This window comes from Grus americana, chromosome 7 (assembly GCF_028858705.1).
Source record: "Grus americana isolate bGruAme1 chromosome 7, bGruAme1.mat, whole genome shotgun sequence".
Classification (NCBI taxonomy): domain Eukaryota; kingdom Metazoa; phylum Chordata; class Aves; order Gruiformes; family Gruidae; genus Grus; species Grus americana.
Window position 1 is genome coordinate 40,801,876 of NC_072858.1, and position 26,846 is coordinate 40,828,721.

Below are 26,846 nucleotides of genomic sequence, written 5' to 3' on the forward strand. Positions count from 1 at the left end.
CAGACACCAGGGCCCTGGTGGTACCTGGCACCCCGGGGGGGACAGTGGCCGGGGAGCGCAGGCAGCCCGAGCGCTTGCCTGCAGCTCCGAGGAGGCAGGAACTCACCCTTTCCGGACTTATTTGGAAGAGCCCATGATGCACATGAATTTTTAATGCCGGCTGGCAAAGGGCACCATCAGCTCCCCTATCACATTTCCCCCCCCAAACCACCCCCGATGCGGGGAGGGAGGGCAGGGGCCCCTCACTGCAGGCAAAGAGGGGGGCCTGGCCCAGCCCCCCCAGCCAGGCCTTGGGCCCCAAAGGAGCCCATGACCCCCTCAGGGTGCACCCCCCAACCTGGGGCAGCCCTGGGGTCTTGTCCCCCGGGGTTTGGGGCTCACAGCTGCTAGGGCAGGGCAAGGACGGGGCAAAGCGCCTCAGCTGGGCTTGGAGGACAAGGCTGCCGATCAAAGGCCTCTTAAATTAAGGTGGGAAAATCAATTAGCAGCCTCTCTTTTAATGAGTTGGAGGTGGTGGGGTGTTTTTGCACGCTTGTGTCCGTCCCTCCAGCCTTTCACGGGTGGTTGGGAACCTCCGGGGTCAGAGCTGCTCCCGGTTCCCATCCGCAGCCCGGGAGCATCCCTGGGGCCAAGGGGTCAGGCAGGGCTGAGGGGGGCAGGCACGGGGATGGGGGGGAATAATTAAAAAAAATATTAATAATAATAATAATAGCATTTTGCTTTATTGAAAGGCAAAGAGCGCCATCTCGTGTAGGAAAGGATCGTGTAGCATGGGGCAAAGATTTACGGATGGACAGACCGACCCTCCGCACACTGCTCCGGAGGGGCAGGGGTGATGCTGGGCAGGCACAGCTCGGCCTCGCACTGATGCTCAGCACCTTCGTGGTGGTACGCTTCCCTGTTAAAATCTCGTTTCTAAAAAAAATAAAAAATAAAAAATTAAAAAAAAGTTTCATTTCGGGAAAAAACAGGAGCACCGTTCCTGCATTCCTTGGGACCTTTGTGAAAGTAATTGCTGCCGGGGAACTAGAGAAAGAAACACACCAGAAAATAAATACATAATTTCCTTATAAAACAGGTAATGAAGCAGTCAGATTTCACCAATACCAAACCAGGCTTTTCAGGGTTACGTTGTAAACTCACTGCTCATTATTCTTATTCGAGGACCGCCTATATAAGCTTTGGCCTCCACGCGGAAAACAAGAACCGGGATAAATACCGAAATAACCACAATTTAAAGAGAGATGATGACTGAGCGACACGCAGAGTGCTTCATACCAGATTCGTGTACAGTCGTAAGACGGTTTCCGTTTCAGGTGGAGGTGGGTAGTCCTCAGTCAGCGGTAACGTCAGGACAGCCCGCGTGCGACGGCAGGACACAGGGTGTGGGATGCTCCTCCACGCGTGGCGGGGACGGTCCCTCCCAAGGTCCTCGGGGTCCCCAGGGTTGCCAAAATCCCCAGTCCCCGAGGTGCAGGACTCCTGGAGAATTTCAGCACCTAATAACTTCTGAAATAACTTCTCACTTCAAGAACTGCCAAGACACACTTTGATAATTGCCAAGACCAACCTGGAAGCATCGCCAGAAAACCAGCAGAATCCACGTAAAAAAACCCAAACCCCAGATATACTTGGATCAAGTACGTTTGGGGAGGAAGGAGAGCAAATCTAGAGGGGTTTAGCACTCGTGCTGGCCACGCTGCTGCCATTCCCCATCCCTCTCTTTCCTTACCAAGGCAGCAGACCAGCAGGGACCTCCGACGAGCAGCTGTCACAAAGACCATTCCCAAACACAATTTTACCTTTTTGCCCTACAACGATCACCTGCGCATCAGAAGAAGGATGCGACTTTCCCCAAAGAGGTTTTTAAAAAACTTTTTTTTTTTTTCAATCAGAACGGTGCAGTTCCGTGTTTCTACCCCTGTAACAGCACTTTGAGTCCTTTCACGGCCCTGGAGGCCAGCAGCGAGAAGACAAAACTCCAAGCATACTGTGAATTAAGTATAATTATCTATTTACTGTGAATTAAAACAACAGCTAAGGTCTCATCATCGCCACCACACACTGACCGGCTCTCCAGTCTCCATTGCTGGACCCCAAATACAGACACTGCCTGTGACTGCCGCTTCTGGCAGATGGAGTTTTTACTGAAAAAGAGAGAAAATCCCTGGAGCAGAGGACAGCAGAAGCAGGTCCCAACCCGCCTTCTCGCCCGTGCAACCTCAGTTTTAAGTATGTGAGCAGTCCCTGTATGTGATCATTATTAATATCCCAGCTGGCTTGGGTTGCTTGGGAGTCACAGAAGGGAAAACACACTCAGTTGTCTGCTGTGGATCTAGAATAAGGGCTATATATATATATTTTTATATATATATATATATGTACATGCCACTAAGAACAGACATTGAATCGAATGCATGAGCTTACTGACAGCCACAGCAAGTCACCGAGGAGCATTACCAATTTTACAACCAGCAACTGCTGCAGCTTCAAGGTCAGCTCCCGGGGAAGCCCAAACAAGAGTCACCCGCGGAGCAAGCGCTTCGCGAAGCCTGCGAGATCGCAGCCTCCCCTCAGTCCCCACGTTGAGCCAAAGTCACCCTCGGCATCCATCAGCCCTTCTGGGAACACGCCTGGTACGGTATCTAGGTTCAGCCTAAAGCAACTTTTATTTTTATCTGGAGATGAGCAGCTTTCAAACAGCGCAGAGATAAAACGCAGCCTGCGACGAAGCGCCAGCAAGAAGAATTAAGGCGCTGGGTAGGGCCAGACATCTTAATTGGCTTTGGCCCTCTGAAGTCCTCCAGACATCCCATATGCATGAAAAACCAGGCGGGGACCAAGGCAGCTCCTGACTGGAAACCCTTCAGGGCAAGCGGGTTCGGAGCAACACCGCCAGTGACCCTGCAGCGACGAGAGGGTTCGGCGCGATCCCGTCTTCTTCCCGGGGGACAAAAGGTCCCGCACCTGCCCCACCTTTCCTGCAAACGCACCTGTACGACCGCAGCCGGTCCCGTTCATCCCGCGGAGTCCCATTCATCCCAGGTAGCCCCCGGTATTAATATTGTACTTTAAAGGTAGGGAGAGGTGCAGCTATTGCCAGCGGTAAGGAGGGGGGAAAAACTGGTTGTGGCCCAGGCAGCTCCTGCAACAGTTGGCAGAGAGTTTTACAGCCACCTGGTTACTGGTGCCTTTTGTAGGCACTTTTTTAAAAATGCAGCTTTTGAGTCTGACCGGCGATACCCCGAGGGATTGAAGTTTATCCAAGGAAAGAACGTGATAGCACCTACGAGAAAGGGCAACGTTTTGCCAGATACCCCGGTCCCGGAGCATCCCGAAGGAGAGAGTCCCTCCGTTCCCGTGGCTAAGTCCCGACGGCGGGTGAACATCCGCCGCGACGACTTTTCACGTACAAAGGAGGCAAAAACGCAGTACGCTGCTGGAAGTAACCCGGCTGGCTTTGGCCAGCGCTGCCAGAGCTTCGCTTCTTGGCTCCCAGCGGCTTTTCTGTTACGAAGCACTATAGAAAACAGTTTACAGAAAGTAGATACATAAAATACGCCAGCTATCGAACCCAGGAAGGCTCAGCGCCTTCATTTCTCATTCAAGCTCCTTCTCATAAAGGCAGATCGCTTTGCAAGCCCGAAGCTCGCAGACATTACTCAGACTACGGCTGTAATTATCCTGCTGGAAGCCGTGCCAGCTATCCCTTAGTGTAACTTTAACAGAGTATCAAAGGTGATGCTGGATTTTTATAAAATCAATACCCTGGCTTTTATTCCGCCCGTACAGCCCCCACCATTTCTCTTTTAAACTCGCTTTTGCAAGCGAAAAGCCTCTGCGGCGATAGAGCAGGCTTGAAGTCACAGCGCTGTGCGTTGTAGAGGAGCCACGTGAAGTCACTATTCCCCACCCGTGTTAAAAAAAATACATTAAAAAAAATTAAAAATTAGTATTTATGATCTGTTTAAGTAGCGATAAAAGTCGAACTCCCCCCCGCCTTGAGATCTGTGGCAGCTTCCTAAGGGTTGCAGCCATCCTAGGGAGCAGGCGGCACGGACGGAGCCCGAGGCAGGACTCGATCACGTTTAGAGGGACAGCATCAATAAAGGCAGCGGTTAAAGATTCCATCACCGCTGGGGTTTTTTTTTGTTTTGCTTTGTTTTAAAGGGCAGCGGATATTTCGTCTATGTCTACCTAGAGATACACGGGTGCAGCGCAAGAGAAGATGCGGCCACGTGTCCTACGGGACGCCGTGCCCCAAGGCATGACGCTGGCGGCCCTTGCTGCTCATCAGTGATGTCATCACAGCATCTCCCAGCCCGGCTTGCTCAGGCAGCCCCGTTCTCCCTTCACCTCCTGGCTGGCTTCGGTAAATCACCGCTTGGCAATAGGTGCGATGCCAAAGGCAGGGCGGTACCAGACCGAGCGCTAATTGGATTCGGATGGAGCCCAGGCACCCTTTGCCTTCCAGGTTTTTCTTTTTCATAATTTTTTTTTTTTCTTATCGCACACAAGGCAACTTGTTAGGGGAGGGCATTTTAAGACTACAAAGAGGAAGGATTAATTTTGTGCTGTTTCCATCTTCAACGAACGTCATTTTAGTCCCTGTTTTACCGGTTAATTTAATAAACTGTGTCACCTCCTCAGCGTCTAATTTACTAATGGCTACGAGGCCTTTTCACCACGCAGTAACTCCCCAAACGGGAAGTAGAAAGCATCCAAACACAGTTTTCTTTGCACGGGGAAACGCAAAAAAAAAAGAGAGATTTATATTAAAAAAAAAAAAAAAAAATCAGCTTTCTCAATCCCCTAGCAGCTGACGCTACGGAGCAGCCCGCGCGCTGAGCTCCTTGCAGAGCTTCTTACCGGTTTTCTTGCTGCCTGACACCTTCAAAAAGGGTCAGCTTTGGGCAGCGAGCAGCGCGCGAGGATGCGTGTGCTGTCCGTCTCGCGGCCGCAAGCCCCACAGCTACTAAAGCGTGCGAGAAATACGTCGCTCCTTCGGATCACAGAAAGCATCCGGCGATGCCACTTGAGCATTTCCGTGGAACTAGATTAAAATTTCTGCCCCCCCCCCCATTAATTACAACCCATAGAAAATTCCAGCAAAATGTCGTCACAGGCACCGAGGTAGCTGTGAGTTGGAGAAAATTATTCTGATCGCCCATATCTAGGGTTTCGGCTTATAAATTTCATTAGTTAGCTCGCAAATATTATTAAACTAAATATTTTTCTTGCAGTGCTAAGCTGGAAAGGTTTCCTCGCGTTCTTCTCCTCCTGCTTTCGGCACATTTTCTCCCTGTTCCTTATGACTTATTGCCTTGTATACAGTCCCACAGGTTTGGGGCGGGGGGGGGGGAAAGATCTCCGGCAACTCCACGGATAGCAGGGGTTTCATTCTAGCTTTATCCAGTCCGATCCCCCAGGCCCCGCATGGGTTTTGGCATGTTATAATATAAATAATATCAACTCGCCCCGCTGCAGGCATTTGCACGGCTGCACGTTGCTCTCGGACACGGTCCCTTTCATTCTGCAGGCAGCCGGGACGTACGGCTGCCTCCGCTCCCCCTCCGGCACCGTCCCACACTTTTTAATACGGAGAGGCGGGGAAAAGAAAAAAATTAAAAAAAAAATTAAACTACACAAGTGAGACCTGTTGGAGCTACAAAAACCCGGCAGCCAAATTTAGATATTTAAATGCCCTGAACGTCTAACACCTGAATTCCTGCTCTTTGGGTGGTTTTTTTTTTTCTCTTTACTATCCCAGAAGAGTTTCCCCTCTCTGTGTTTGTGTTTCTTGAGGCCGTATCCTCGCTCCCGTTCTGCACGTGGTAATTTTTGCAAAATGTTGAAAATACAGAAAATTTGAGAGCTTCGTCGTAACTCAATAAAAAAATAAATCACTTTTTGCCTGACTTGTGTCCCCCCCCTCACCTTTTGAACAGAAGATTATCACGTAATAACTTCCTTTTTTTATCATCTTCCATCACTCGATCTTATTACAAACTTAGGTGCAGGCTTTTAAGAACTCAGTGTTTTTTCTATGAAGATTTTTTTTAAATGTATAATAAAAAATAATAAAAAATTGTAAATCTGTAATAAAAATCCCTTCACCTTTCAAGAAAACTCATCCTCCAGAGCGTTTCAGCTCTTCTGCAACCCTCACCTGGAACGGCAGTAGGTGCGTCTGAAACACCCCCCCCAATTTCTTCAAAGGCAGAAGGAAGAAATCGGACCAATACATCTCAGAGAAGCACTAAGAGACCACGCAGAGGAGGAGGAACAAAGCCCATTGAGGAACGTTGTCCAAGACACATGCAAAACGGCACATGCATAACCCAAACCTTGGCAAAGCCAGAGCCACGAGGGGTTACCACTTGGGAGCGAAGGAGAACGACTTCAGGAGTTGTAGGATTTCGAGCCTGAGATCACACGTTTTTCTGCTACGAGACCCATCGTGGCACTGTCTCGTTCTTGCAAAACCACAGGAATGAAAGAAGCTTCGCAATCACTTGTGTCTCTGTCCAGAGAGGAGGGGAAAAAAAAAAAAAAGGTAGTAATCCTCCCTAAAAATGAGCTGCCGTACTCGGTATTTACGTTTCCCCAGCATGAGCGACACGGCCCGTGAATGGCACGATTGCTGTGATTCTGACACGTGGGAAACATTTAATCCCAAATATGAAATCCCAGCGCCTCATTCTTCAGAGACAGAAAGACACGCGGTAAGAAGAGTTAAGCTCCCAATAAAGCGGCTGCTCTGAGGTTCCTGTTGGGAAACAGCACCATCGACCAAAGTCTTCTGACTTCCTGCAAGACGTTACCGCGTTGAGCAATGGCTACGTCCTTCGCACCTCTTGCACCACCCGGGCGGTTCCCAGGTGAGCACTCTGAGCCGCTTTCCATGCTTCTGCAGAAAAATACGGTTCCGGATCTTAAACATTTCCATCTCCTTTTGTTGCACGGTGATGCTCTCAAGATGAGCAAAATACTCCAATTTGCTTCTAGGTAAGAGCCCTTCGTTTCCCAACCGCTGCCACGGAAAGATTGACTCGCGCTAATTGTTATTTTGCCTCCTTTTTGGAAGTACTGCTGACACAGACTAGAAATATTTTCAGATTCAATATGCCTGGGTCTCTTCAAAGCAAGAAGTCTGAAGTCAAATGAACAACAGGTCATCAACAACATCAGTCAAAGGCTTCTTTCTTTGCCACCACGCAGATGACCAAAGGTTGCCCGAGGGTCCAATTATCACTCCTAGAACATTTCATTACCGCCACTAGTATGTCACCCAAGAGACACGGCCTCCCCGGAAGGTTTCGGGGTCTTTTCAGGGAAGTTGGAACAGACACCCAGTTTTACACCGGGCACAGACTAGATGTACCCGGGTGGGGGTCTCCAGCCCAACCGGCTCCCAGCAGGTTGCTCAGGGCCACGTCCAGGCAAGTCAAGGCGTCTCCATCTCAAGACCGGAGATGGATTTCCTCTTGCTGCAACCCAAGAGGTGCAGAAGACATTTCCAACCCAAGTCCACAGGACACGGAGCAGAGCTCTGCTTCAAAGTCGCCTCTTCTCCCTGGGGGTTCCAAAGCACTCCAGCTTCGTTTCCCAAAGTGGCGAGCCCAGGTTTAACAGTTCCCAATACGCTGCAGGCCATCGACAGTCACAGAACAAAGCACCTTCGTCCTTTCAGCTCTGCGCGTTGTATCACGCCTGATAACGTCGGTGTCAGAAGGCAACATCCAGCAGCACAACACAGCTGCTGGTGGCCACCTGGCCAACCACAAATACATTAAGCCACCAACGGTCTATTTGGAGACCAAAACATTTCTGCAAAATGCTCAGCATCTCATCTGTGACAAATTTAAAAAGCTTTCCGTCCCTTACAATTGTGTTCAAGTGCCAAAATAAAACCAGCGCACTGAGTGTGACAACTGATGGTTATCTTGGGAAGATGACACCAGGCCCGAGCACCCTCCATGTTTATATTTGATCGGCTCCAAAACCAGGCTGCGCTGTGGCTTGGGGGTATTTGAGGAAGTCTACTTTGAGCTATAATCCATCTTTTCCTTTCCGAGGTCTGCTGAACTGTTGCCTTTGAATATAGCACTAGAGACGACGACTCACGTAAACAGCGAGAAGAAAGTCACTTGGAATCTCAAAAATGGCTCTTTAAAATTAGGAAGGTGACAAAGCAGATGGAAAATGACCGTTGCCTGTTTTGCTATAAAGGGGACATTCCACAGCAGCAGCACCGAAAGGGAGCTGGTCCCGTGCCAAAAATGGGTCTATGGGATCTGTATAGAAATTTCAGGCGATAACTGTAGGAGAAGCAACGACCTCCAAGCTTGGCCTTGAACTCTGTGCTTATTTTCCCACAAATGACTCTTGCATTAAGCTACTCCGACTTAAAAAAAAAACAAACCACCCAGCAAGAGCTGCTTTCACAAAGTGACGACACATGCGGTCACTCTGGCTTGGCATCACCCACTTGGCCAAGCAATCCCACCAGGCTCCACCAGAAGCACTGCGGTGGGTGGTCGCTGTCTCCAGCCCAACCCCACTCCCAGCACGGTGACCACCACAGTCTGGGAACATCGGGGCAGTCCCTAAGGATGGGGACCACCCACCACTCAGGACCCTGTCCCAGGGCCGCTCTTCTAGGGTACTCCTCATCCATCGGTGAAACAGCCCCCATTCCTCATCTTCCTTCTGCAGCCCAGCTCCTGGACAGGGCAGTCGTTAACTCCATCATTTATTATTCTTTTATTACTTGGCTTGCAACCTGCTTTCCTAGGACACCCTATGAGCTTCAACTACTTCACAGACACGCTGAGAACCTTTGACTCTGAGACCTGCTCACACCCTGTGACATCCCCATCACAGGCTGGTTTGTGAAGCCTTTTCACTTTTATGTCTTCATTTAGGTGTTTGAGATTAACTGTCGATTTTATTTTAGCAAAGCTTGCATTCTTAGAGAACATCCTGTAGCTTCACAGTTTTTATGTGGATTTCCACAGCATTTTAACAATAATAATAATGTAATTTCCCAGCAGAGCCGTTAACATCAATCTCTGTGAGAAATTAATATACCGAATATCAGTGTTCCTTTCCACTTCAGTTTTGCCTTGTTTTGCAGATATTTTCACCTTGTTTCTCTTGAGGACTCTGTGCTTTCTAAATACATTTTCACTTTAAAATCCCAAGCAAATGTACATTCAGCTACTATGCCCTTTGTTTTTTGGAAGCTACTGACCAGAGAAGCCATTCAAAAATAGATCTTTAGCTGCCTGTGAACTCTTACAACACACGTTTTCATCAAATCTTCCTTAGAAACAGGCTTTTTTATGATTAAATACTTTTTGGCTAAGTAACACCATGCACTGCTCACCACACATGTTCATACTATCTTGAGAGGGGGAGAAATAATTAAAAACCCCACAGATTTGCCGAGGTGCTATGAAGTGTACAACCTAGAAGTTCAGTCAACACCAAGTTTAGCAGCAAAATCTTACGTATTTCAAGTAGACCAGGTCAAATTAATGAAGGTTCATCTCACTGGGTACAAAGGGATCAGGGATACACTACAGGTGGGGAATTGATTTATTTTTTTTTAAATCTAGCAAATATTTACAGTGAAAAATGGGAAGAGTTATTGATGCTACTGAAGCATCTTGCATATAGTGAGATTATATAGTTGTCGCAAACTGTCTATAGAAGCAATGTTGTCTGGGTTTGGTGTGTTTGTTGTTTTGTTTTCCCCTGAAGTCCAAAGCTACATTTATGACTTTTTTTTTTTTTTTACACTTTCTTTTAAAGATAAAAAACACAAGTTCAGCAAGACGTACCTAAGACCAAGGGAGCATCTGTAGTATAGACCAGCTCAGTGCAGTGAGCAAAACCAACAAAACCAGATACCTTTTTTTTTTAAGTATAAATTTTTTTTTTTTCCTCTGGTCAATTTGTTCTTCATTTGAGCATTTTATGCATCACCTGCTTCCCATATTAGAGCCTGAAAACAGCTAGATAAGCAAGCTTTGCTCCCAGGAACCACCTTATTCATCAGCTAAGAGGCAACGCTGTCCGTTTTTCAAAGTAAAAGGGCAGGGGAGAATTGCTGTTCAGAGTCACTGTTTACCATCCAGATAAAGTTGTGTTTATGCATATATTAAGGAAAAAAAAATACCAAGGTGATGGAACCAGCTGTATTATTTTAGAAATCTTCTTTTTCCTCCTTTCCAGGCTAGCCATAAAAGTAAGCATTTGGCAGAAGGTCTCGCCACCCACATGCAAGATGCCCATTACGTTAATTCTACTTACACTGTGGTCACACGAAGGGGGGATGCGCTACTTTAAATGGTACCTGCACTAAAGAAGTCTGAGAAGACCTCGGCCTAGTTGGGATTTTTGGGCTGATGCTTGTAATATCCTTCGGCAGAAGAACTTCCAGATTAAATCACCTGGTGCTGCATCTTAGATGTCTAGTACAGCCTTATTTTTTTCAGAAGTCATTTATGTGCAGCTGAAATTCTTCCAACATCTAAAATACCCTAATTTTAGTTAAAAATGAAAATGCATTTGCATAGTGCCGGTTAATGCAATCAGTCTTGTCAGCACCTCTGCACTCACACTTTAATGAGATTTAGTGTCCAACGTGCTCTCTGCTGCATCTCTAAAAAAGCCCATCTTTGCAGGATTTTCTATGCACAGTATGATGCATATACTGCCTCCAACTCACACACCCCCACTCTAAACCCTTTACTGTAACTTCTGCTTTGAGAAGAACATGCCCATCAGCATCCCATGGCCAAGCCACGAGGGTCCCGTTCACCGTCCAGGTGTGTCCTGTCCCGAGGTGGCCGCCCTGGAGCAAGACTCAAGAGGAACAACTATCACCACGTGTTCTCTCCATGGCAGGCCACTGATTTTACCTACTTTATGCAGAATATACAGACTTTTCGCTTCTTCATGGCGATACACTGTCCTGTGCATGCTTTGGCTTTAGCTCCTTGCCAACGTGGCAACTCCAGCTGAGGTCAGGCATTGCTTCGATCTGTGCGTGCTCCTGCTCGATGCACCACCGGTGCTGCCTCCTGCAAACGCGCCCCTGTGCCTCGCAGAGACCCTCGTGCTTTTTGCTTTTGCTCTGCCCGTGCAAGTTACTGGGGGCCCGTTTTTCCCAGATTCGCTCTGGGAAGGGAATTGCAAATTTTGGTGGAGAAAATAGGCTGAACTGTTCTCACCTAGTCCTTCCATTTGGCAAATTTTTAGTACTTCTTCCATGTTTAACCAGTGACCTTCTCACTGTCTCTTCTCAGCTTTGGCTTGGAGTACTTAATCCAAAGACACCTCCAAACCATCGAACCAAAAATAAAAAAACCCTATGTCCTCCTCAGGAGCTTTCCTGCCTTCTTGGCTTCCTTGCAAACGAGAAACATCACAAAGCTTCACTCTTTCCAGGCAGGTTCATATCCTCCCGCTATCTACACCAGCTTGTCCATCCCCATCCTGCAGTAGGACATTGCACATGTCTTCTATCTCTGTCCCAGCAAAACCTAAAAAACTCGAGGAGCTTAGGGAACAAGAGAGCGAGATACACAAATTGCTGAATTCGGACAACAAGAAGTCTGTCAAATCACAGCATATATAATGACTTTCCCCCTCCCCTCAACTGGAGTCTGGTTGCACCTCCATAGACCCGAGAGGATCCAACCTAGTCCCAGCTCTTCAAGTCATGGATGAGAACTGAAACAGAGTTTCAACACTGATAAATAACAGGTAGGGTTACTGAATACCTCGAATATTTTTTACCATTTTATTATTTAGGATATTCCCGCAAGACCACTTTTAGAAACCCAGGGAATCTTCCACAATTTCAGGATAAACACATTTATTTTCTGTGCTCTGTCTTTGTATATACACTTCAAATTCAACAGCATTTCACCCTGTATAAACTGAATGAGTTAAAAAATCTGTGCTATTTCTGGAATATAATTACTTGTTGATTCCAGAAAAAGGTAATAAAAAAAGAAAAAGGGTTTGTTAAACAAGAGGAATGGAGAGCCAGGCCCAAAGGGAAACACATTCCCTTTGCAAGGGGGGTTAGCTCTGCAAAGCTTAAAGTGCCCAGAAGGAAAAAAAAAAAATCTAGTGAAAAAAACAGATGTCTAATCTATGGCAATGCTGCACCCCAGAAAATCAACAGTTTCCAAGGACTTGCAAGGAGCCACATCCCAGGGACTCCACTAAGTTCTTACAAGATTGGCACTTCTTAAAAAAAAAAAAAAAAAAACCAAACTTTTAGACACATTAGACTGATCTAAGTTTAAAACAAACATACATCCTATACTTCATTTACAGTGAAAAGGTCTTCAAAAGTTGTCACGTATGCTATGAAAAAGTAAGATCCTACCCTTCCCCATGATTTTATAATTACTAGACGAATAAACATATTGAAATCTGTTCCCACAACTGCGTTAAACATAGCTTTAATAGCATTGGGGTTTGAATATTCTGTTAGAGTTTTTTTTGTACCAGCATCTTTCTCTAGAAGGCTTCAGTAATTGTGGGGTAGTTACAAGGACGGAGCATTATGGTCTGTAGGAAGGTTATCGGCAAACAACAGATAGAAAAACTTCAGTTCTCGTGGACAGAAAGTGTGGAGCCCACCCCTGCCACCCTGTTTGCAAGAACAAGCAAATTCGTACTGCCCAGAGGCTAGTCCGTAGGAAAATGCAGGTGAATTTAATTACAGAGCAGAAATTGAGGTCAAGGCCGTCTGTCCATCACAAGGAGCACAAGCAGAAGGTATCTACCCCTTTACAGCAACTTTTGTGACATTTCTTACCCGCCGGAGGTGACGGTGATGTTAACACGATAAAAACCCAATGAAAGCAACCCCGATTGGTTCGGAGAGCCTGACAAAAATGAAGCCATGGCACTTGAGCTCCGACTTCAGGGCCATTTTCAGCTCAGAGTTGATGGTCTCCTTCCAAATCCACAAGTCAGCCTGTGGTTCTTCCTGGAGTGGTGATGGTGCAGTTACAGCGCAGTAAAGTCTTTGGAGATGACATTGATTTGTCAGAAATCAGGTTTCACCCCCTTCAAAAAAAACCTCAGTAAGGTTTCCTGCTTGACATGCAGAAACATTCCGTTAAAAAAATTAAATTAGGCCACCACGACATGCCATGAAGACCACCTTATTGACAAGGAGGGGAAAAAAAAAAGGAGAAAAGAAAAATGTAATCATCCAGCATTGACTAAAATTAACCCTTTTTCAAAAAGGTATTTTTTAAAAAATGCAGTGTTTTATCTTGAAACAGTACCATCAGTTGAGTCAACCCAAAAGGAATTTCAGGTTTCTTCATTCCACAAGGGAAGGGGAAAAAAACCCAAAACACATACACAATTATTCCAGTTGACCAGAAGTACACATTTTTTGTTTGCTGGCTGAACCAGAAAGCAAAGTTTTCCACCCAGCTCTGTCCTCGAGGGCAAGGTTTTGCAAGTGGAAGCGAGCCGAATTCTTTCGATGATGAGTAAAGCAGAAGAGTGGCTAGCCTGCTGCCGGCTGCCTTGGCTCCGCGCTAACACCCCATAAAAACCTACGTGCGTCACCCAGAGCAGCAGCAAATCCTAGCACGCTTTGGGGTGAAATCAGTGGAGTTGGCCCCAAACCATACCTTAAACGTTATCTAAAAGTTATTCTGCTTATTGCAGCACTCATGTGCTATGGCCCCTTGCTCCAGACCCTGTTTGGTGATTGCTCTGAAGCAGAGATGTGCTGGAAGTTATGCAGAATTAGAGCGAACTTTTTTGGTTGCTGATCCAGAAAGGGTCTAACAATTTATGGGCTAGTCCAGGTCTATTTAGATTAACCAGCTTTTTGGTAACTCTATTGGAAATCAAAGTGCAGGTCCAGAAAGCACCTCAGAAGTGATCTCCAGGGCTTCCCAACCTCGTGAAAGGCCAGGTTTCACTCCATCCGTTCGTGAAGAGCCTCAGCAGAGCCCAGACATTCAGAGAGGTGGTCCAGGTCCCCTTCTCCTTGCAGGAGCTCAGGGGCTGGGCCCCATGGCCCCACTCACCACCTCAGTGGAAATTGGGAACCATTCATCCCTGGACCACCTTGTCTGATGTCATGGCAGTGACCAAGACTCCACCACTGCTTTCAGCAACCCACCCCAGCACTTAATTATCTATGCAGGAGAAATTGTGTAATCTACAGCAGAGAGACTGAGATAAGACAGCCAAATACTTATTTTCCCCATCTACCAGGGACAGGACATTTCGCTACTCCCTATGTCATAGAACCATTTTGGTTGGAAAAGACCTTTAAGATCATCAAGTCCAACCATTAACATGTATTAGAATATTGTGGGGATTTGAAGTCTTGGCTGACCCCTCCTCTTTTCCTAGAAAAAGAAATTCTTATTCTCCCGGCCCTTTTTATTTTTCTTTTGTTTCGTAGAATAAAGTTTCTTCTCCGAAATACCTCTTACAAATATGCATTTCTCAACTTCAAGCTAATACTCATTCGTATGACTATGCATCAATTACCGTTGATATTTCCAGATTAAAAGAATTTGCTGTTGAACAGACCATCACCACGCGCATTTTATATTTCCACCCACAATCTGTTTAGATAGTTATTTGAGCAATCCCGTAGGCAACGTGGTGCCAACCATCCTCCCCAGGAAACACAGCGCCCTCATTCAAAGACCTGATGCTTCAGCAGCAGGAAATCTCCGGCAAGGTTAGAGGAGAAACCAAACGGCCTACAAACATTCTGCTTTGATCCATTTGTGACTTTTTCGCAACAGAATTGACTCGTGCAGACCACGAATGGGGCAAAACCTTGAGTTCGCTCTGAGCAGGAGTTGGCTCCTGTCACCTCCAGAGGTCCCTTTGGAAGTTATCGCCTCCCAACTCTGAAACCTTGTTGGACTCCAACATAAGGAGAGCTCTGTCCCGTTCAGGGCGAGGCAGTGATGCCCCATCCCGAAATATCAGGGATGTTTTGATTGCTTTCTAGAGCAGCTGAATGTATTCCCACTTAAACCTCACTTTTTCTTTTTGTAAACTGCCAAAAATTTATGGTCCCAGGGAATGTATTTGTTTACAATTCAGAATTTATACGTACATTGCTCAGTTGCATGGTATCTGAACATTTTTTTCCATAGATATACAAATTAGTAATTAAAATATCTGGAACACACCATTTCTAATCAAGACCCAGGGCTATGTATTATCTTAAAATTGTAATTTTTTTAACTGAGAACTAGAAAGACTTCAGCAATTTCCAGCTGTGAAAAGTTTTTGACAAGTTTGGCTGCTTTCAAAGCGGGGGGAAAGCAGTACATTACTTAAACATTGCTAGTAAGGTTTGCCAGGAAGGGTGGACATCTCTTTTACGACAGCTCCAGCAGAAAGCTAGCCTGGAGCTGCCTGATAAGCCACTTTTCCATTGAAAAAAAAATGACAAATTGCCAAAGCTGAAACTTTCTCAAAGAAACGTCAAAACTGCAGGGGAGGCCATTTCTTAAGTCCGGAGTGGTGTCTCTGCTCACGAGAGCGGCCAGGAAAAAGCTTTAAGATGGATTTCATTTTTATATTTATTTTAGTTTTTCCAGCAAGACCACATACCTACCCTGGGCTCCTGCAGCATCCAATCCACCGCAGGAATCTGAAGTGACGGCAAGTGCCGCGGTGGAGCAAGGAGCCCGCGTCACCCAAAACCATTGCAAAAAGGAGAAGGGGTCTCCAAGACCGCCTATGGCGGAGCTCCTCCCTGCATCCCTCCACCCTCCTACTCCACACGTGGATGCTCCTGCACACACGACCATCCAGCACGTATCTCCAGGAGAGAAACAGTTGTCAGGGCCAGAGGTGTTATATGAAAAAACAGAGCTGAAAAGGCACTTTCTGCTAGGGAGGAGCCAAGCTGCCCATTAACAAGTACATTTTGGGGGGGTATGGATTCAGAACTACACATTAGACCTTACCACATTCACCAGGCTCAGACACCTATATGAAAAACTCAAACCCCAAAACACTTCTTAAATCCCCACAGCTTTGTCCCACTTGCAATCACAGCTCATAACAATAAACTGGGGTTTTTTTGATATTTACAGTGAACTGAAAGCAGAGCTCACCTCGATCCCTGTTTCTTGGTCACAGCTTAGACAAAATGGTAGGAACGGACTCTGGAGAGGTGTTGTCAGTCTTTATTTATTTTAAAGAAACACCATTTCTCTAGGCATGGAAACATTGGAAGGTTTAACCTTGGCCGCAGCTGAAAAGGGTTTGTTTAAAAACACCACTTCAAAATGAATATGTTTCCCATACTTCATCATGGAGGGCAGCTTCGAGGAGGGTGCTGGCAGGCTGTCAGCTGGTGGAGTTCATTTTAAACAGCAAACTGCAACACCCCAAAAGCTAACAGGGTCCCAGATTCATTTAAAAAATAATAAAATAAAATGAATGCTTCAAAGAACAAGAAAATACCCCTTACACCTATGTGGAAGTGACACAGGCCTGCTTAAACTACTCAGATCAGCCTATTTTTCCATTCTATTATATTAAATATTTACTCTGTTAGTGGTTAGTAGTCACACATCCAAAAATAAACACCACTACCTTGCATCACAGACCCTGTTTTGTTCAGATTTGGCCTGACACGGAGGACCATCCCAGCCACCCACCTGAACTCAGGGACAGCTTGGCAGCCCCACTGAACAATAACGCCACGGTTTTGCTGGTGGGATCCAAACCCAAGCCCTCAGGGAAGTTCACATTTGGACCAGGTGGAGGGGCCAAGCTTCATGCTTTGGACCTGGACTACTTTTTGTAACCTTCTGAAGAAGAAACAAGCCTTCCCGCATCTGACCCAGGCTCCAACGATGTCTCCTACCCAACACAGCCTCTGCCAAGAGGACCCTACGCTTTCAGGCTTGAGACCACCCACGATCAAAACCAAGGCACCAGAAAACAGACCACCTGATGAGACACTGGGGAGGGGGAATGGAAAAAACCCAAACAACAACAAGACTTAGAAATATTTAAACTATTTCTTGGGCAGCACTAGCTCTCAGCACTTTAAGGCTGCTGGACGAGAGGTCGGTATCTAACTGTCCATATTTACTGGGGCAAAGGGGTCAGAGTAGTTCTTATAAAACGTTGCAGATGTTGGTATCTCTCCTATTTGTACAGGAGAGTAATTTTTCCCGTACCTCAGAGCCTGAGGGGTTGATCAACCATTGGCAGCTCCATGCTTTCCCAGTACTACTCAGCACCCACTTCTTGTTTCTCGTACCCTTTGGGCCACAGGAACTTCTTTTACTCCATTTTGCTGTTCTTCCAATACCCTTTTCCCCCTCTCCCATCCCTAAGGGGATTCGGTACAGGCTGTCAGCACACAGCAAGGGACGAACCACGCAGTCCTGACCTACGCCATGGCACTGCTACCTGAGCAACAGCAGAGTTAACCTCGACTCGGGTTTTGTTTTGTTTTTTTTTTTCCTACTACAAGGAAAGTGAGTGACAGAAGAAGAAGAGGTGGCAACAGGCTCTTCGTGTGAGGAGGAACATCCCACCTGTCCCACGATTACACTGCGGGAACCCCAAAAGAAATTTGCCAAATATGAATTAACGTGCAGTTTCACATGCTGGGTTGTTTGGTTTTATTTATATTTTTTTTTTAATTGTGCACCAGGTGCAACTTTTCAGGTTAGCCACAGAGAGGAAAAGCAAGACTAAAAGGATGGTCTCGGGCACTTGCAAAAACGCAAGCCAGCAGCACCACAGCAACGTCAGTGCAAGGAAAACTCAATTGCCCCATTTCTTACGTGCTTCACTATCCCACCGGCTAATTAACGGACTGGCATTTACCCTGGTGTCTGCATTAGGCTCACCCCTCGCTTGATGGGCATTGTCAAATATGTACCCAAGCAAATAATTTTGCCCCTTCTGCAGAGAAATAGCTGCTCAACATGCTGTGAGGTTAAACGATGCTTCCCACTGTTTGCTCTTCCCCTCCCTCCACAATCTGAACCAAGAAAGTGCCAAAAAAAGGGCACTTTCCTTCTATTTCTCAATGAATTAATAAACCAGGGACTTACAAAGCCCAAGTCAGGACACCAAAGCCCATCACAGTCATGATTTCATTCCTGAATCACTGGTAACAGTTATGTACCTGTTTTACAGGCTTCTCTGCTGGATGCTTTAATGATATCAGGATGTTCCCGGTGCTTTTCTGCAGCACCACTACATAATAAAGCACGCCTTAACTCAATGTGCTACAGAAATGCTTTTCAGAAGAAAATTACGACATATTAGAAAGGTACAATGAGTCATGGAAACATGACTACCATTTTAAGAGTGAAATGGGAAATATTCCACATGCCTGCATTTGCTGGGCTGACACAGGAGTTATGAAATGGTCTTTGAAGAAAAACACAAGTGGAAAAAAGCAAAAGGCACATGGAAGAAAACAGCATCCCATAATATTTGCTCTTGCCTCCCCAGGTGGCCAAAGTTCAAAAGAGGCAAAAGTCTCAGCTTAGTGGTTAGGTCTGGCTTACAAGTGCTAACCTACTACTTAAAAAAAATAAATCTTGTTTTCCTCCCTGGTCTCCCAGCAGAATAAAAGTCTCCTAGGTCCACCAATGTCATCTTGGGGTTTTTTTTAAGTTATATTAATATATAATTTTTAAGAAGGGTAAAAAGGAAGACCCAGGGAACTACAGGCCGGCCAGTCTCACCTCTGTGCCTGGCAAGATCATGGAGCAGACCCTCCTGGAGACTGTGCTCAGGCACATGGAAAACAAGGAGGTGATTGGTGACAGCCAACACAGCTTCACTAGGGGCAAATCATGCCTGATAAACTTGGTGGCCTTCCATGATGGGGTTACAGCATCGGTGGATAAGGGAAGGGCAACCGACATTATCTACCTGGACTTGTGCAAGGCATTTGACACTGTCCTGCACGACATCCTTGTCTCTAAATTGGAGAGACATGGATTCGATGGATGGACCACTCGGTGGATAAGGAATTGGCTGGATGGTCGCACTCAAAGAGTTGTGGTCAACGGCTCAATGTCCAAGTGGAGAACGGTGACGAGTGGTGTTCCTCAGGGGTCGGTACTGGGACCAGCACTGTTCAACATCTTTGTCGGTGACATGGACAGTGGGATCGAGTGCACCCTCAGCAAGTTTGCCAACGACACCAAGCTGTGTGGTGTGGTCAACACACTGGAGGGAAGGGATGCCATCCAGAGGGACCTGGACAGGCTGGAGAGGTGGGCCCGTGTGAACCGCATTAAGTTCAACAAGGCCAAGTGCAAGGTCCTGCAGGTGGGTCGGCGCAATCCCAAGCACAGCTACAGGCTGGGTGAGGAATGGATTGAAAGCAGCCCTGAGGAGAAGGACTTGGGGGTGTTGATTGATTGATGAGAAGCTCAACATGAGCCGGCAATGTGTGCTCACAGCCCAGAAAGCCAACCGTGTCCTGGGCTGCATCAAAAGATGCGTGACCAGCAGGTCGAGGGAGGTGATCCTGCCCCTCTACTCCGCTCTGGTGAGACCCCACCTGGAGTACTGTGTCCAGCTCTGGGGGCCCCAGTACAGGACAGACATGGAGCTGTTGGAGAGAGTCCAGAGGAGGCCACGAAGCTGATCAGAGGGCTGGAGCACCTCTCCTATGAGGACAGGCTGAGAGAGTTGGGGTTGTTCAACCTGGAGAAAAGGTGGCTCCAGGGAGATCTAATTGTGGCCTTCCAGTACCTGAAGGGGCTACAGGAAAGATGGTGAGGGACTGTTTGAGGGAGTGTAGTGACAGGACAAGGGGTAATGGGTTCAAGTTGAAGGAGGGCTGATTTAGATTAGATGTTAGAAAGAAATTCTTTGCTGTTAGAGTGGTGAGGCCCTGGCACAGGTTGCCCAGAGAAGCTGTGGATGCCCCTGGCTCCCTGGCAGTGTTCAAGGCCAGGTTGGACAGGGCTTTGGGCAACATGGTCTAGTGGAGGGTGTCCCTGCCCATGGCGGGGGGGGTTGGAACTAGATGACCTTTGAGGTCCCTTCCAACCCAAACCATTCTATGATTCTATAACAAATAATAAAAAATGCCTCCAAGCCTCATTCCCCGCCCATCTCTCCTACTTAGACTCGCCTAATATTTATGCAAATTGTTACCATTTCTCTTATCAGTTCCCCTATATCCCAAGATCAATACCACTTTTCCTACCTCCTCTCTCAACTGCAGAGTTTGCTATTTGCCCCCTCCAAAAAACTGGAACAGTGGCATTGACCACCCGCACCCAACCATGGGGAGATTTCCCTTTCACCACCAGCTTTCCCGTAGCGGGGAGGATTTTGGATTGATGTTAATATTGCCAACTGCCCAGCTCCCAGCTAATTCCCACTGCTTCATGCCTGAAGGGGATGTCCTCCAGCACAGAGGCTCATGGGAGGACCAGGAGATACCTGCAGTACTTAATGACAAATCTCTTGCTCCAAACACAATAAAAAACCTCATCCGGTGGCATATTATTTGCCCCTAGAAATGTCTTTTTCCTTCGTAGGGTTTATAGCCACATGGATAAATTTATGCTTTCCATTCTCCTCCCCTGGACACGCCAACAAACATTTCTTCGCCCTGGTTCACAACATCTGGCAATAGCCATTTCAAGCTGCGTTGTGCCGCTGGGGTGGTTTCCCCTCATTTGAGCCTTTGTCTGAAGGTGAGCCCCTGTGGAAGCTGCAGGATGCTGACCTGTATTAGAGCCCGAGCACCGAGGTCCACATGCTGTTGAGCAGCTTATTCCAACCAATGCTTCAGGATCTCTCTAGATCTGCAAAAACCCCTCTCTCTTCTACCAAAAACAGGTTCTATGCTGCCGGTACCCAAGCAGGCTGCAACACGTCGAGTTCACACAGCCTCATGCAGGGTGTCCTTCCAAAACAAATAGACAAATAACTGTGCAAGCCCTGTCTTTTCCATGTCACTTCTTATTTGTCCTGGAACAAAACAAACAAAAAACCAAAACGAAACTTTTCTACTGCACACACGTAAGCCACAAAAAGGTGCTGCAAAATAACCTCATCTGGCCTTTGAGTTTAATTCTCTGTTTTGTGAGCTTCAGTTTCAGCCAGGAGAGAGTTTAAGTGTATTATTCTAACAAGTCCCAACAGCATTAGATTACTTACTACCAATGATTTATACAGTAAACCCAATTATTACTTTTCACTTGCATTTAATGTAAACCATTACTATTAGAACATCCCTATTACTTCAGAACATACTTAAAGGTGAACTAAGAGCTGGTTGGGAAGTCAAAGCTTAGAGAAAGCCATTTCCACATGAAATAATTCCTGGAGTAAGCTGACATTAGAAGATTGGGGAAAAATAACCAAAAAAGTAAAAGCCAGGTTTTAACTATACTTATGCTCCCATGGTATGGAAATATTCACCCAGATCTTCATTGTCACAGCTCTTATTTTGCCCGTGAAGCAAGTATTCAGAAGTTTTCTTTTCAAATAAATATTATTTCCTTCCATTTCATGACAACTACCACCATTGAGAATGATGAACTAGCCACCTTCTTTATTTTTGCACGAAAGACAACTTATCCATAACATTTTGCAGAAAGGATTTTATTTTTTTAACCTACGTTACATAAACCTTAAAACCTATGACTTTAAAGTTTGCCTTCATGTCCTCATACTTAAGAGGGAGTTTGTTTTACAAAAAAAAGTCATGACTTTTTATTACTTACTTCTAAAGTACATGGTGTTATTAGGTTCATGATAAACCTGTCTTTTTCCAAGAGCGAGTAGAGATCATACTCTGAGTATCAAGAAAATGCATGAACAGAGAGGGGTGAGGGGAGCAGGTTGGGAAATTTTCAGTATAACTAAAAATAGCTGAATGCAACTTTCAATTAGCTTCAATTAACATTTGGGTCTAATGACATCTTCTGAAGAATTATTTGCCAAAGGGAAAGACACGCCAGCAGGTACAGAATTAAATCACCCTTCTAATAACAAGGAGACAAAACCATTGTCATAACCAATGTTGCCACCAGCCCCTGTTTTAAATCACTTTTTTTGCAATTACTTTGACACAGATTTTAGAAACCAATATTGACCGGACAAACCAGGAACGAGCACATTTCGTCTGCTTGATGTTACGCAGTTACCCACGCTCACCTACAGGACTGCATTACGATTATTCGTGCTGGCGCTACACCAGGGCACAGGGATGGAAATACGGAGCCGTTACGGACACTTTTCCCCTTGCTTGCAGAACACCCGCCAGACCGCAGAAGCCGTCAGCGCAGCAGGCTCACGCTCCGCGCTACAAGACGCCGCGCTTGCAAGCGGAGGAATGGGAGAACATTTATGAACCGGTGTAGTGTCAATATTTGATCGATATCCAAACATTAGCTTTACACAAACACAGCTCCTATCAAAATACCGTAAATCAAAGGAGCACTCATGACCACAGATACACAAAACTTTTATAATTTATTCTATTTTCTTTGGCAGTGATGTGATCCGACACCCTCCGGGCACAACGCACGCTGGTGGCAGCTCGCTGACGCTTCTCTGCAGCACGATCGAACCCAAAATGTCTCAGCCACAGCAAGGGAAAAGCAGCAATTAGAAGGAACAGAGACTCCCCAGCCTGGGGGATGGGGATGCAGAAACCCCATTCATGCCAATTTTTAAAGAGTTTGTTTTTCACCTGATGTCAGTTTGGGAATTGGGACCAGGCAGCTAACGTACTTATATATAAATATACATACACACAGACTATTTGCTCCAATATAAATTCCTTTGCAGCCTGGAAGCAATTCTCTAACAGGGTATGCTGCAGGCCGCTGAAACACAAGATTGGTTTTTGAAACCATTAAGCCTTAAATTGAATTGTTTATAATTCTAGACCACAGTAGCATTACAGTATGCAGATTTATTCTGGGGAAAGGGAGCATAACAATGTTTATATAGCCATAATGAGTTGTAATGGTGTTTGACACAGTCTGTAACTCACCGCTCTTAGCACACACAGACATACATAACCATCCCTAATAACATATATGTGACCTACTGAATCCATAGCCCGCTTGGGAAAATTCCAAGTCCTTTCAGCAGGAGCCCATTTCTTCCTCCCTCTCCCACAGACCACCCCCCTGCAGAGGGCACGTCACTGACACAGCACACAGCCACCATGCGCCAGTGTCCCCGCACAGCAAAAGCTAAGATGAGGTCTCACATTGCTTAAAGCCTTGTCCCCAGCAAGTGTCTTCATACAACTTACCAGGTTAAGCAAAACCCACCCCCAGGCTCTGGGAAGAAGGACGGACCAAGCAGCCTCCAGCACCATCCCACACCTCCAGATGCACAGAGGCTCCTGCCCCAGGCTCCCCCACCACCCCAAGCCAGATCAGCCTTTTGGAAAGCACATCTCTATCCATAGCTCTCCACCCTCCCCATCACCTCTTATCCCAGGAGACCCTCTGCTTTCCTTCCCAGCACACAGCAGACATCCCATACAAGACCCTCTCTCTCCATGTTAAAGCTGGTGTGATCCTTGGGCTGGGTCCGGCCCTTTATCTTCTCAGGCTTGACAGCCAGCTGTCCCAAATCTGCTGCAGCTGGCTCTCCAGTGCGGACATGCTTGGTCTCACCTGTAGCTCAGCTCCTATGGGCCCAGCTCCATGGGCTCCAGGGCCTCTTGCAGAGCCAGCCCAGCTGCACAGCCTTGGTTAAAACACCTGAGAAAACTGTCAGGGAGAGTCACACGAGCTAAGGAAGGTAAAAGAGGGGATGTGGCTGAGGTGGACCCACTCCCAGCTCAAGGATTCAGAGGAAAAAGCTCCAATACGGAAAGCTAAGGGGACAATCAGGGCACTGATTGTCATCATTGAGGTCCCCTTCCCAGATGCGATGGAGGAGAACCCTCCCCACACAGCTGATGACCGGCCAGGAGGTGAACCTTCCTGCCTGGCTGATGACCAGCCATCAAACTCTCCTCAAGCGTCCAGCTGGGTGGTGAACACCTTACTGCCTGGCTTTGAAGCTCCCAAGTCTCGGCTGATCGGCATATGGATTAGCCAGTAAATACCTGCTTTATGCTTTTTAAGCTGTGCCTACCCTTCTTGCAAAGTCTCTTTGTGCGCTCTATAAGCTGCCCAAGCCAGGTGACCTACTGAAAGTCCTGTGACTTTGGGGCGATGTGGAGCTCTCATGGTTTTACCCCAACCGGCAGTGAGCACCACGCAGCCGCTCGCTCGTGCCCGCCTGTCAGGATGGAGGAGAGAATCGGAAGAGTGAAAGTGAGAAAACTCGTGGGCTGAGATAAAGACAGTTTAATAGGTAAAGCAAAAGCCGTGTGCACAAGCAAAGCAAGACAAGGAATTCATTCACCACTTCCCATGGCAGGCAGGTGTTCAGCCAACTCCAGGAGAGCAGGGCTCCGTCACACGTAACGGTGACTGGGGAAGACAAATGCCATCACTCCGAACACTGCTGCCCCCCCCTCCTACCTCTTCCCCAAGCCCCTTATAAACCGAGCATGACGTCATACGGTATGGAATATCCCTTTGGTCATTGGGGTCAGCTGTCCCGGCTGTGTCCCCTCCCAACTCCTTGTGCACCCCCAGCCATCCCGCTGGCGGGACGCTGCGAGAAGCAGCAAAGGCCTTGGCTCTGTGTAAGCACTGCTCAACAACAACAACAACAACAGGTCCGTATAACAAAAACATCTCTGTGTTATCAGCACTGCTTCCAGCACAAATCCCAAACACAGCCCCACACTAGCTACTGTGAAGAAAATTAACTCTCTCTCAGCTGAAACCAGGACAGGAGCCTAGGAACATCTGCCCACGGTGGCATGTCAAGCCATTTCTAATGAACGTGGACAATGTCCCCAGCATTGGTGGTTTCCAAAACCATGTCCTCCCGAGTTCCCACCTCGTCCTCCCCTGAGCGTCCCCAGCAATGCTCATGGAAAGCCCAATGCTAAACTAAAATCTTTCCTACTTCAAAACCTGACCAAGAAGTGACCCCCCCCCCCCAGAGGTCCTGCTCAGGGCACCCTGCTCCTCCTGAAATCAAAGATGATTTTAATGGCTTCATTTCTATGCTAATGGACAGCTGCTGATCCCCAGCCACAGGACTTGTCACAGATGAAGATTTGCCGTCAACCCCTCGCTGAGCAGCCCAGGAAATTTCTTGCAGCGCTTCCAGGGGAAGCTGGAGGATTGAGCCCAGCTCAGGGGTTTTGCGGCGGTAAGTAATTAACACAAAGGGGCGATGTCACCTCAAGTATCATTTTTCTTGAGCTGGAAGTGCTGTTGCCTAATCCCACCTGGCAAGATGAGGGAGACCCTCAAACAGCCATGGTTATGGAAAAGGAAGAAGTTATGTCTTACTGCTCTCAGGGCTTCTCGACTACGCCTCTCAAGCGGCTTTCAAGGAAACATAAACGCAGATCACAGCTCCTTTTTTGATCATTTTTCCTCTTCTGAGCAAAATGTAAGAGAGGAAGTCAGAAAAGAACAGCATCACAGCTGCTGTTCCTGCACAACCTTCAACCAGCCTTCAAAAAACTATGCTAAAATCCCAACTGCTTTGGCCTCTGAATGGCTTTCCATGGGTCCCCCATGCCCATACGTGTCGTCATGCTTCTCCGATGCCTGTGGGTCTAGCCAGTGGAAGCACAGCCAGTACCTACCCAAAAATGGGGCTTGGTGACTGGCTTTCCATCCCAAATTCTTCTACGGCTAACCCCACTGGCCACCTGCATTTGGTCTAACAAGCAGATGGCTTTTCCTGCCCAGCAAGACTTTCTGGTCTTGCTCACGTATCATCAGACTCCTCCATCACTTCTGCACTCAGGTAACATCTCACGTTGCTCTTTTTCCCCACCTTAGAGACTTTTTCATCACTCCTTTTTAGGGATGGTCACCTGAAGACGCATGACACTTCGTTTTCTGGAGCTGATTTGCTCCTCCCACTGTCACAATTTCAGGGCAGTGGCCTTTATTTGATCGCTGAATTACTTCAAATAATTTCCCTGGGGAGTCTGAGATGCTCAGTGGCATGCGGGCGTTGAGTCTGAAACCTGATGTCACCGATGATCAAATCTTACCAATTCCTTGTGACAGACGAGACAGGATGGAATGCTAAAGACAGAAAAATCCCTTTGATAGGGAAAAAATATGAAATTACATCTGCCGGTCACTCCCAAGCTCTGCCCAGAGGGTCAGGAGAAGCAACAGGCCCCAAACCCTCCCTGGGTGCTCAGTGGTAGGTGGTCATCACTGGGGTTTTTTTTGCTTGTTTGTGGTTTTTTTTAAAACATGCTCCAAAAGCTGCATTTGAACCCCTGAATTCAGCAGAAAGGTGGATACTGGAGGGCGGACGTTTCCTCGGGAAATTTTTGGGCCAAGAGACGGGCGAACGCAGCAGCGCCTGGGTGAGACAGCGGTTGTGCCGAGCGAGGAGCAGGACGCTGCTGACATGAGGGAGCGAGGCCCCCGTTATCCACCCACCTCACAGGAATACCTAATGCTTTTAAAGCTGAGCAAACACCACTATGGCACTTTTCCAAACCTGAAGCGTCAGCAACACCTAATCGTAAACGCTTCATTTAACGCGCCTTGAAATGGAGCCCGAGACTGCCTTAAATGTAGTTCGGCATCAGCGTAGGCACGGGCTGCTCAGGGGGGTCGGCTGTAGGACTGGTGAAACCAAGGGCTGTAGCGTGGTCATGGTCCAGCATCAAGGTGACAGATACCCACAGCAGGACGGGATTGCAGGGATGGATCCCTATGCTGGGATGC

General features: G+C 47.0%; 1 long non-coding RNA gene across 1 annotated transcript; it reads right to left on the minus strand.

The window, feature by feature from the left end:
- Nucleotides 1-725: 725 nt before the first annotated feature.
- On the minus strand, nt 726-22,358 carry LOC129208845 (uncharacterized). The gene is made up of 3 exons (XR_008577897.1): nt 22,207-22,358; nt 20,771-21,015; nt 726-915 (listed from the first exon to the last, which is right to left on the minus strand). It is a non-coding gene; the product is annotated as an uncharacterized LOC129208845 (long non-coding RNA).
- Between the last annotated feature and the right edge of the window lie 4,488 nt (nt 22,359-26,846).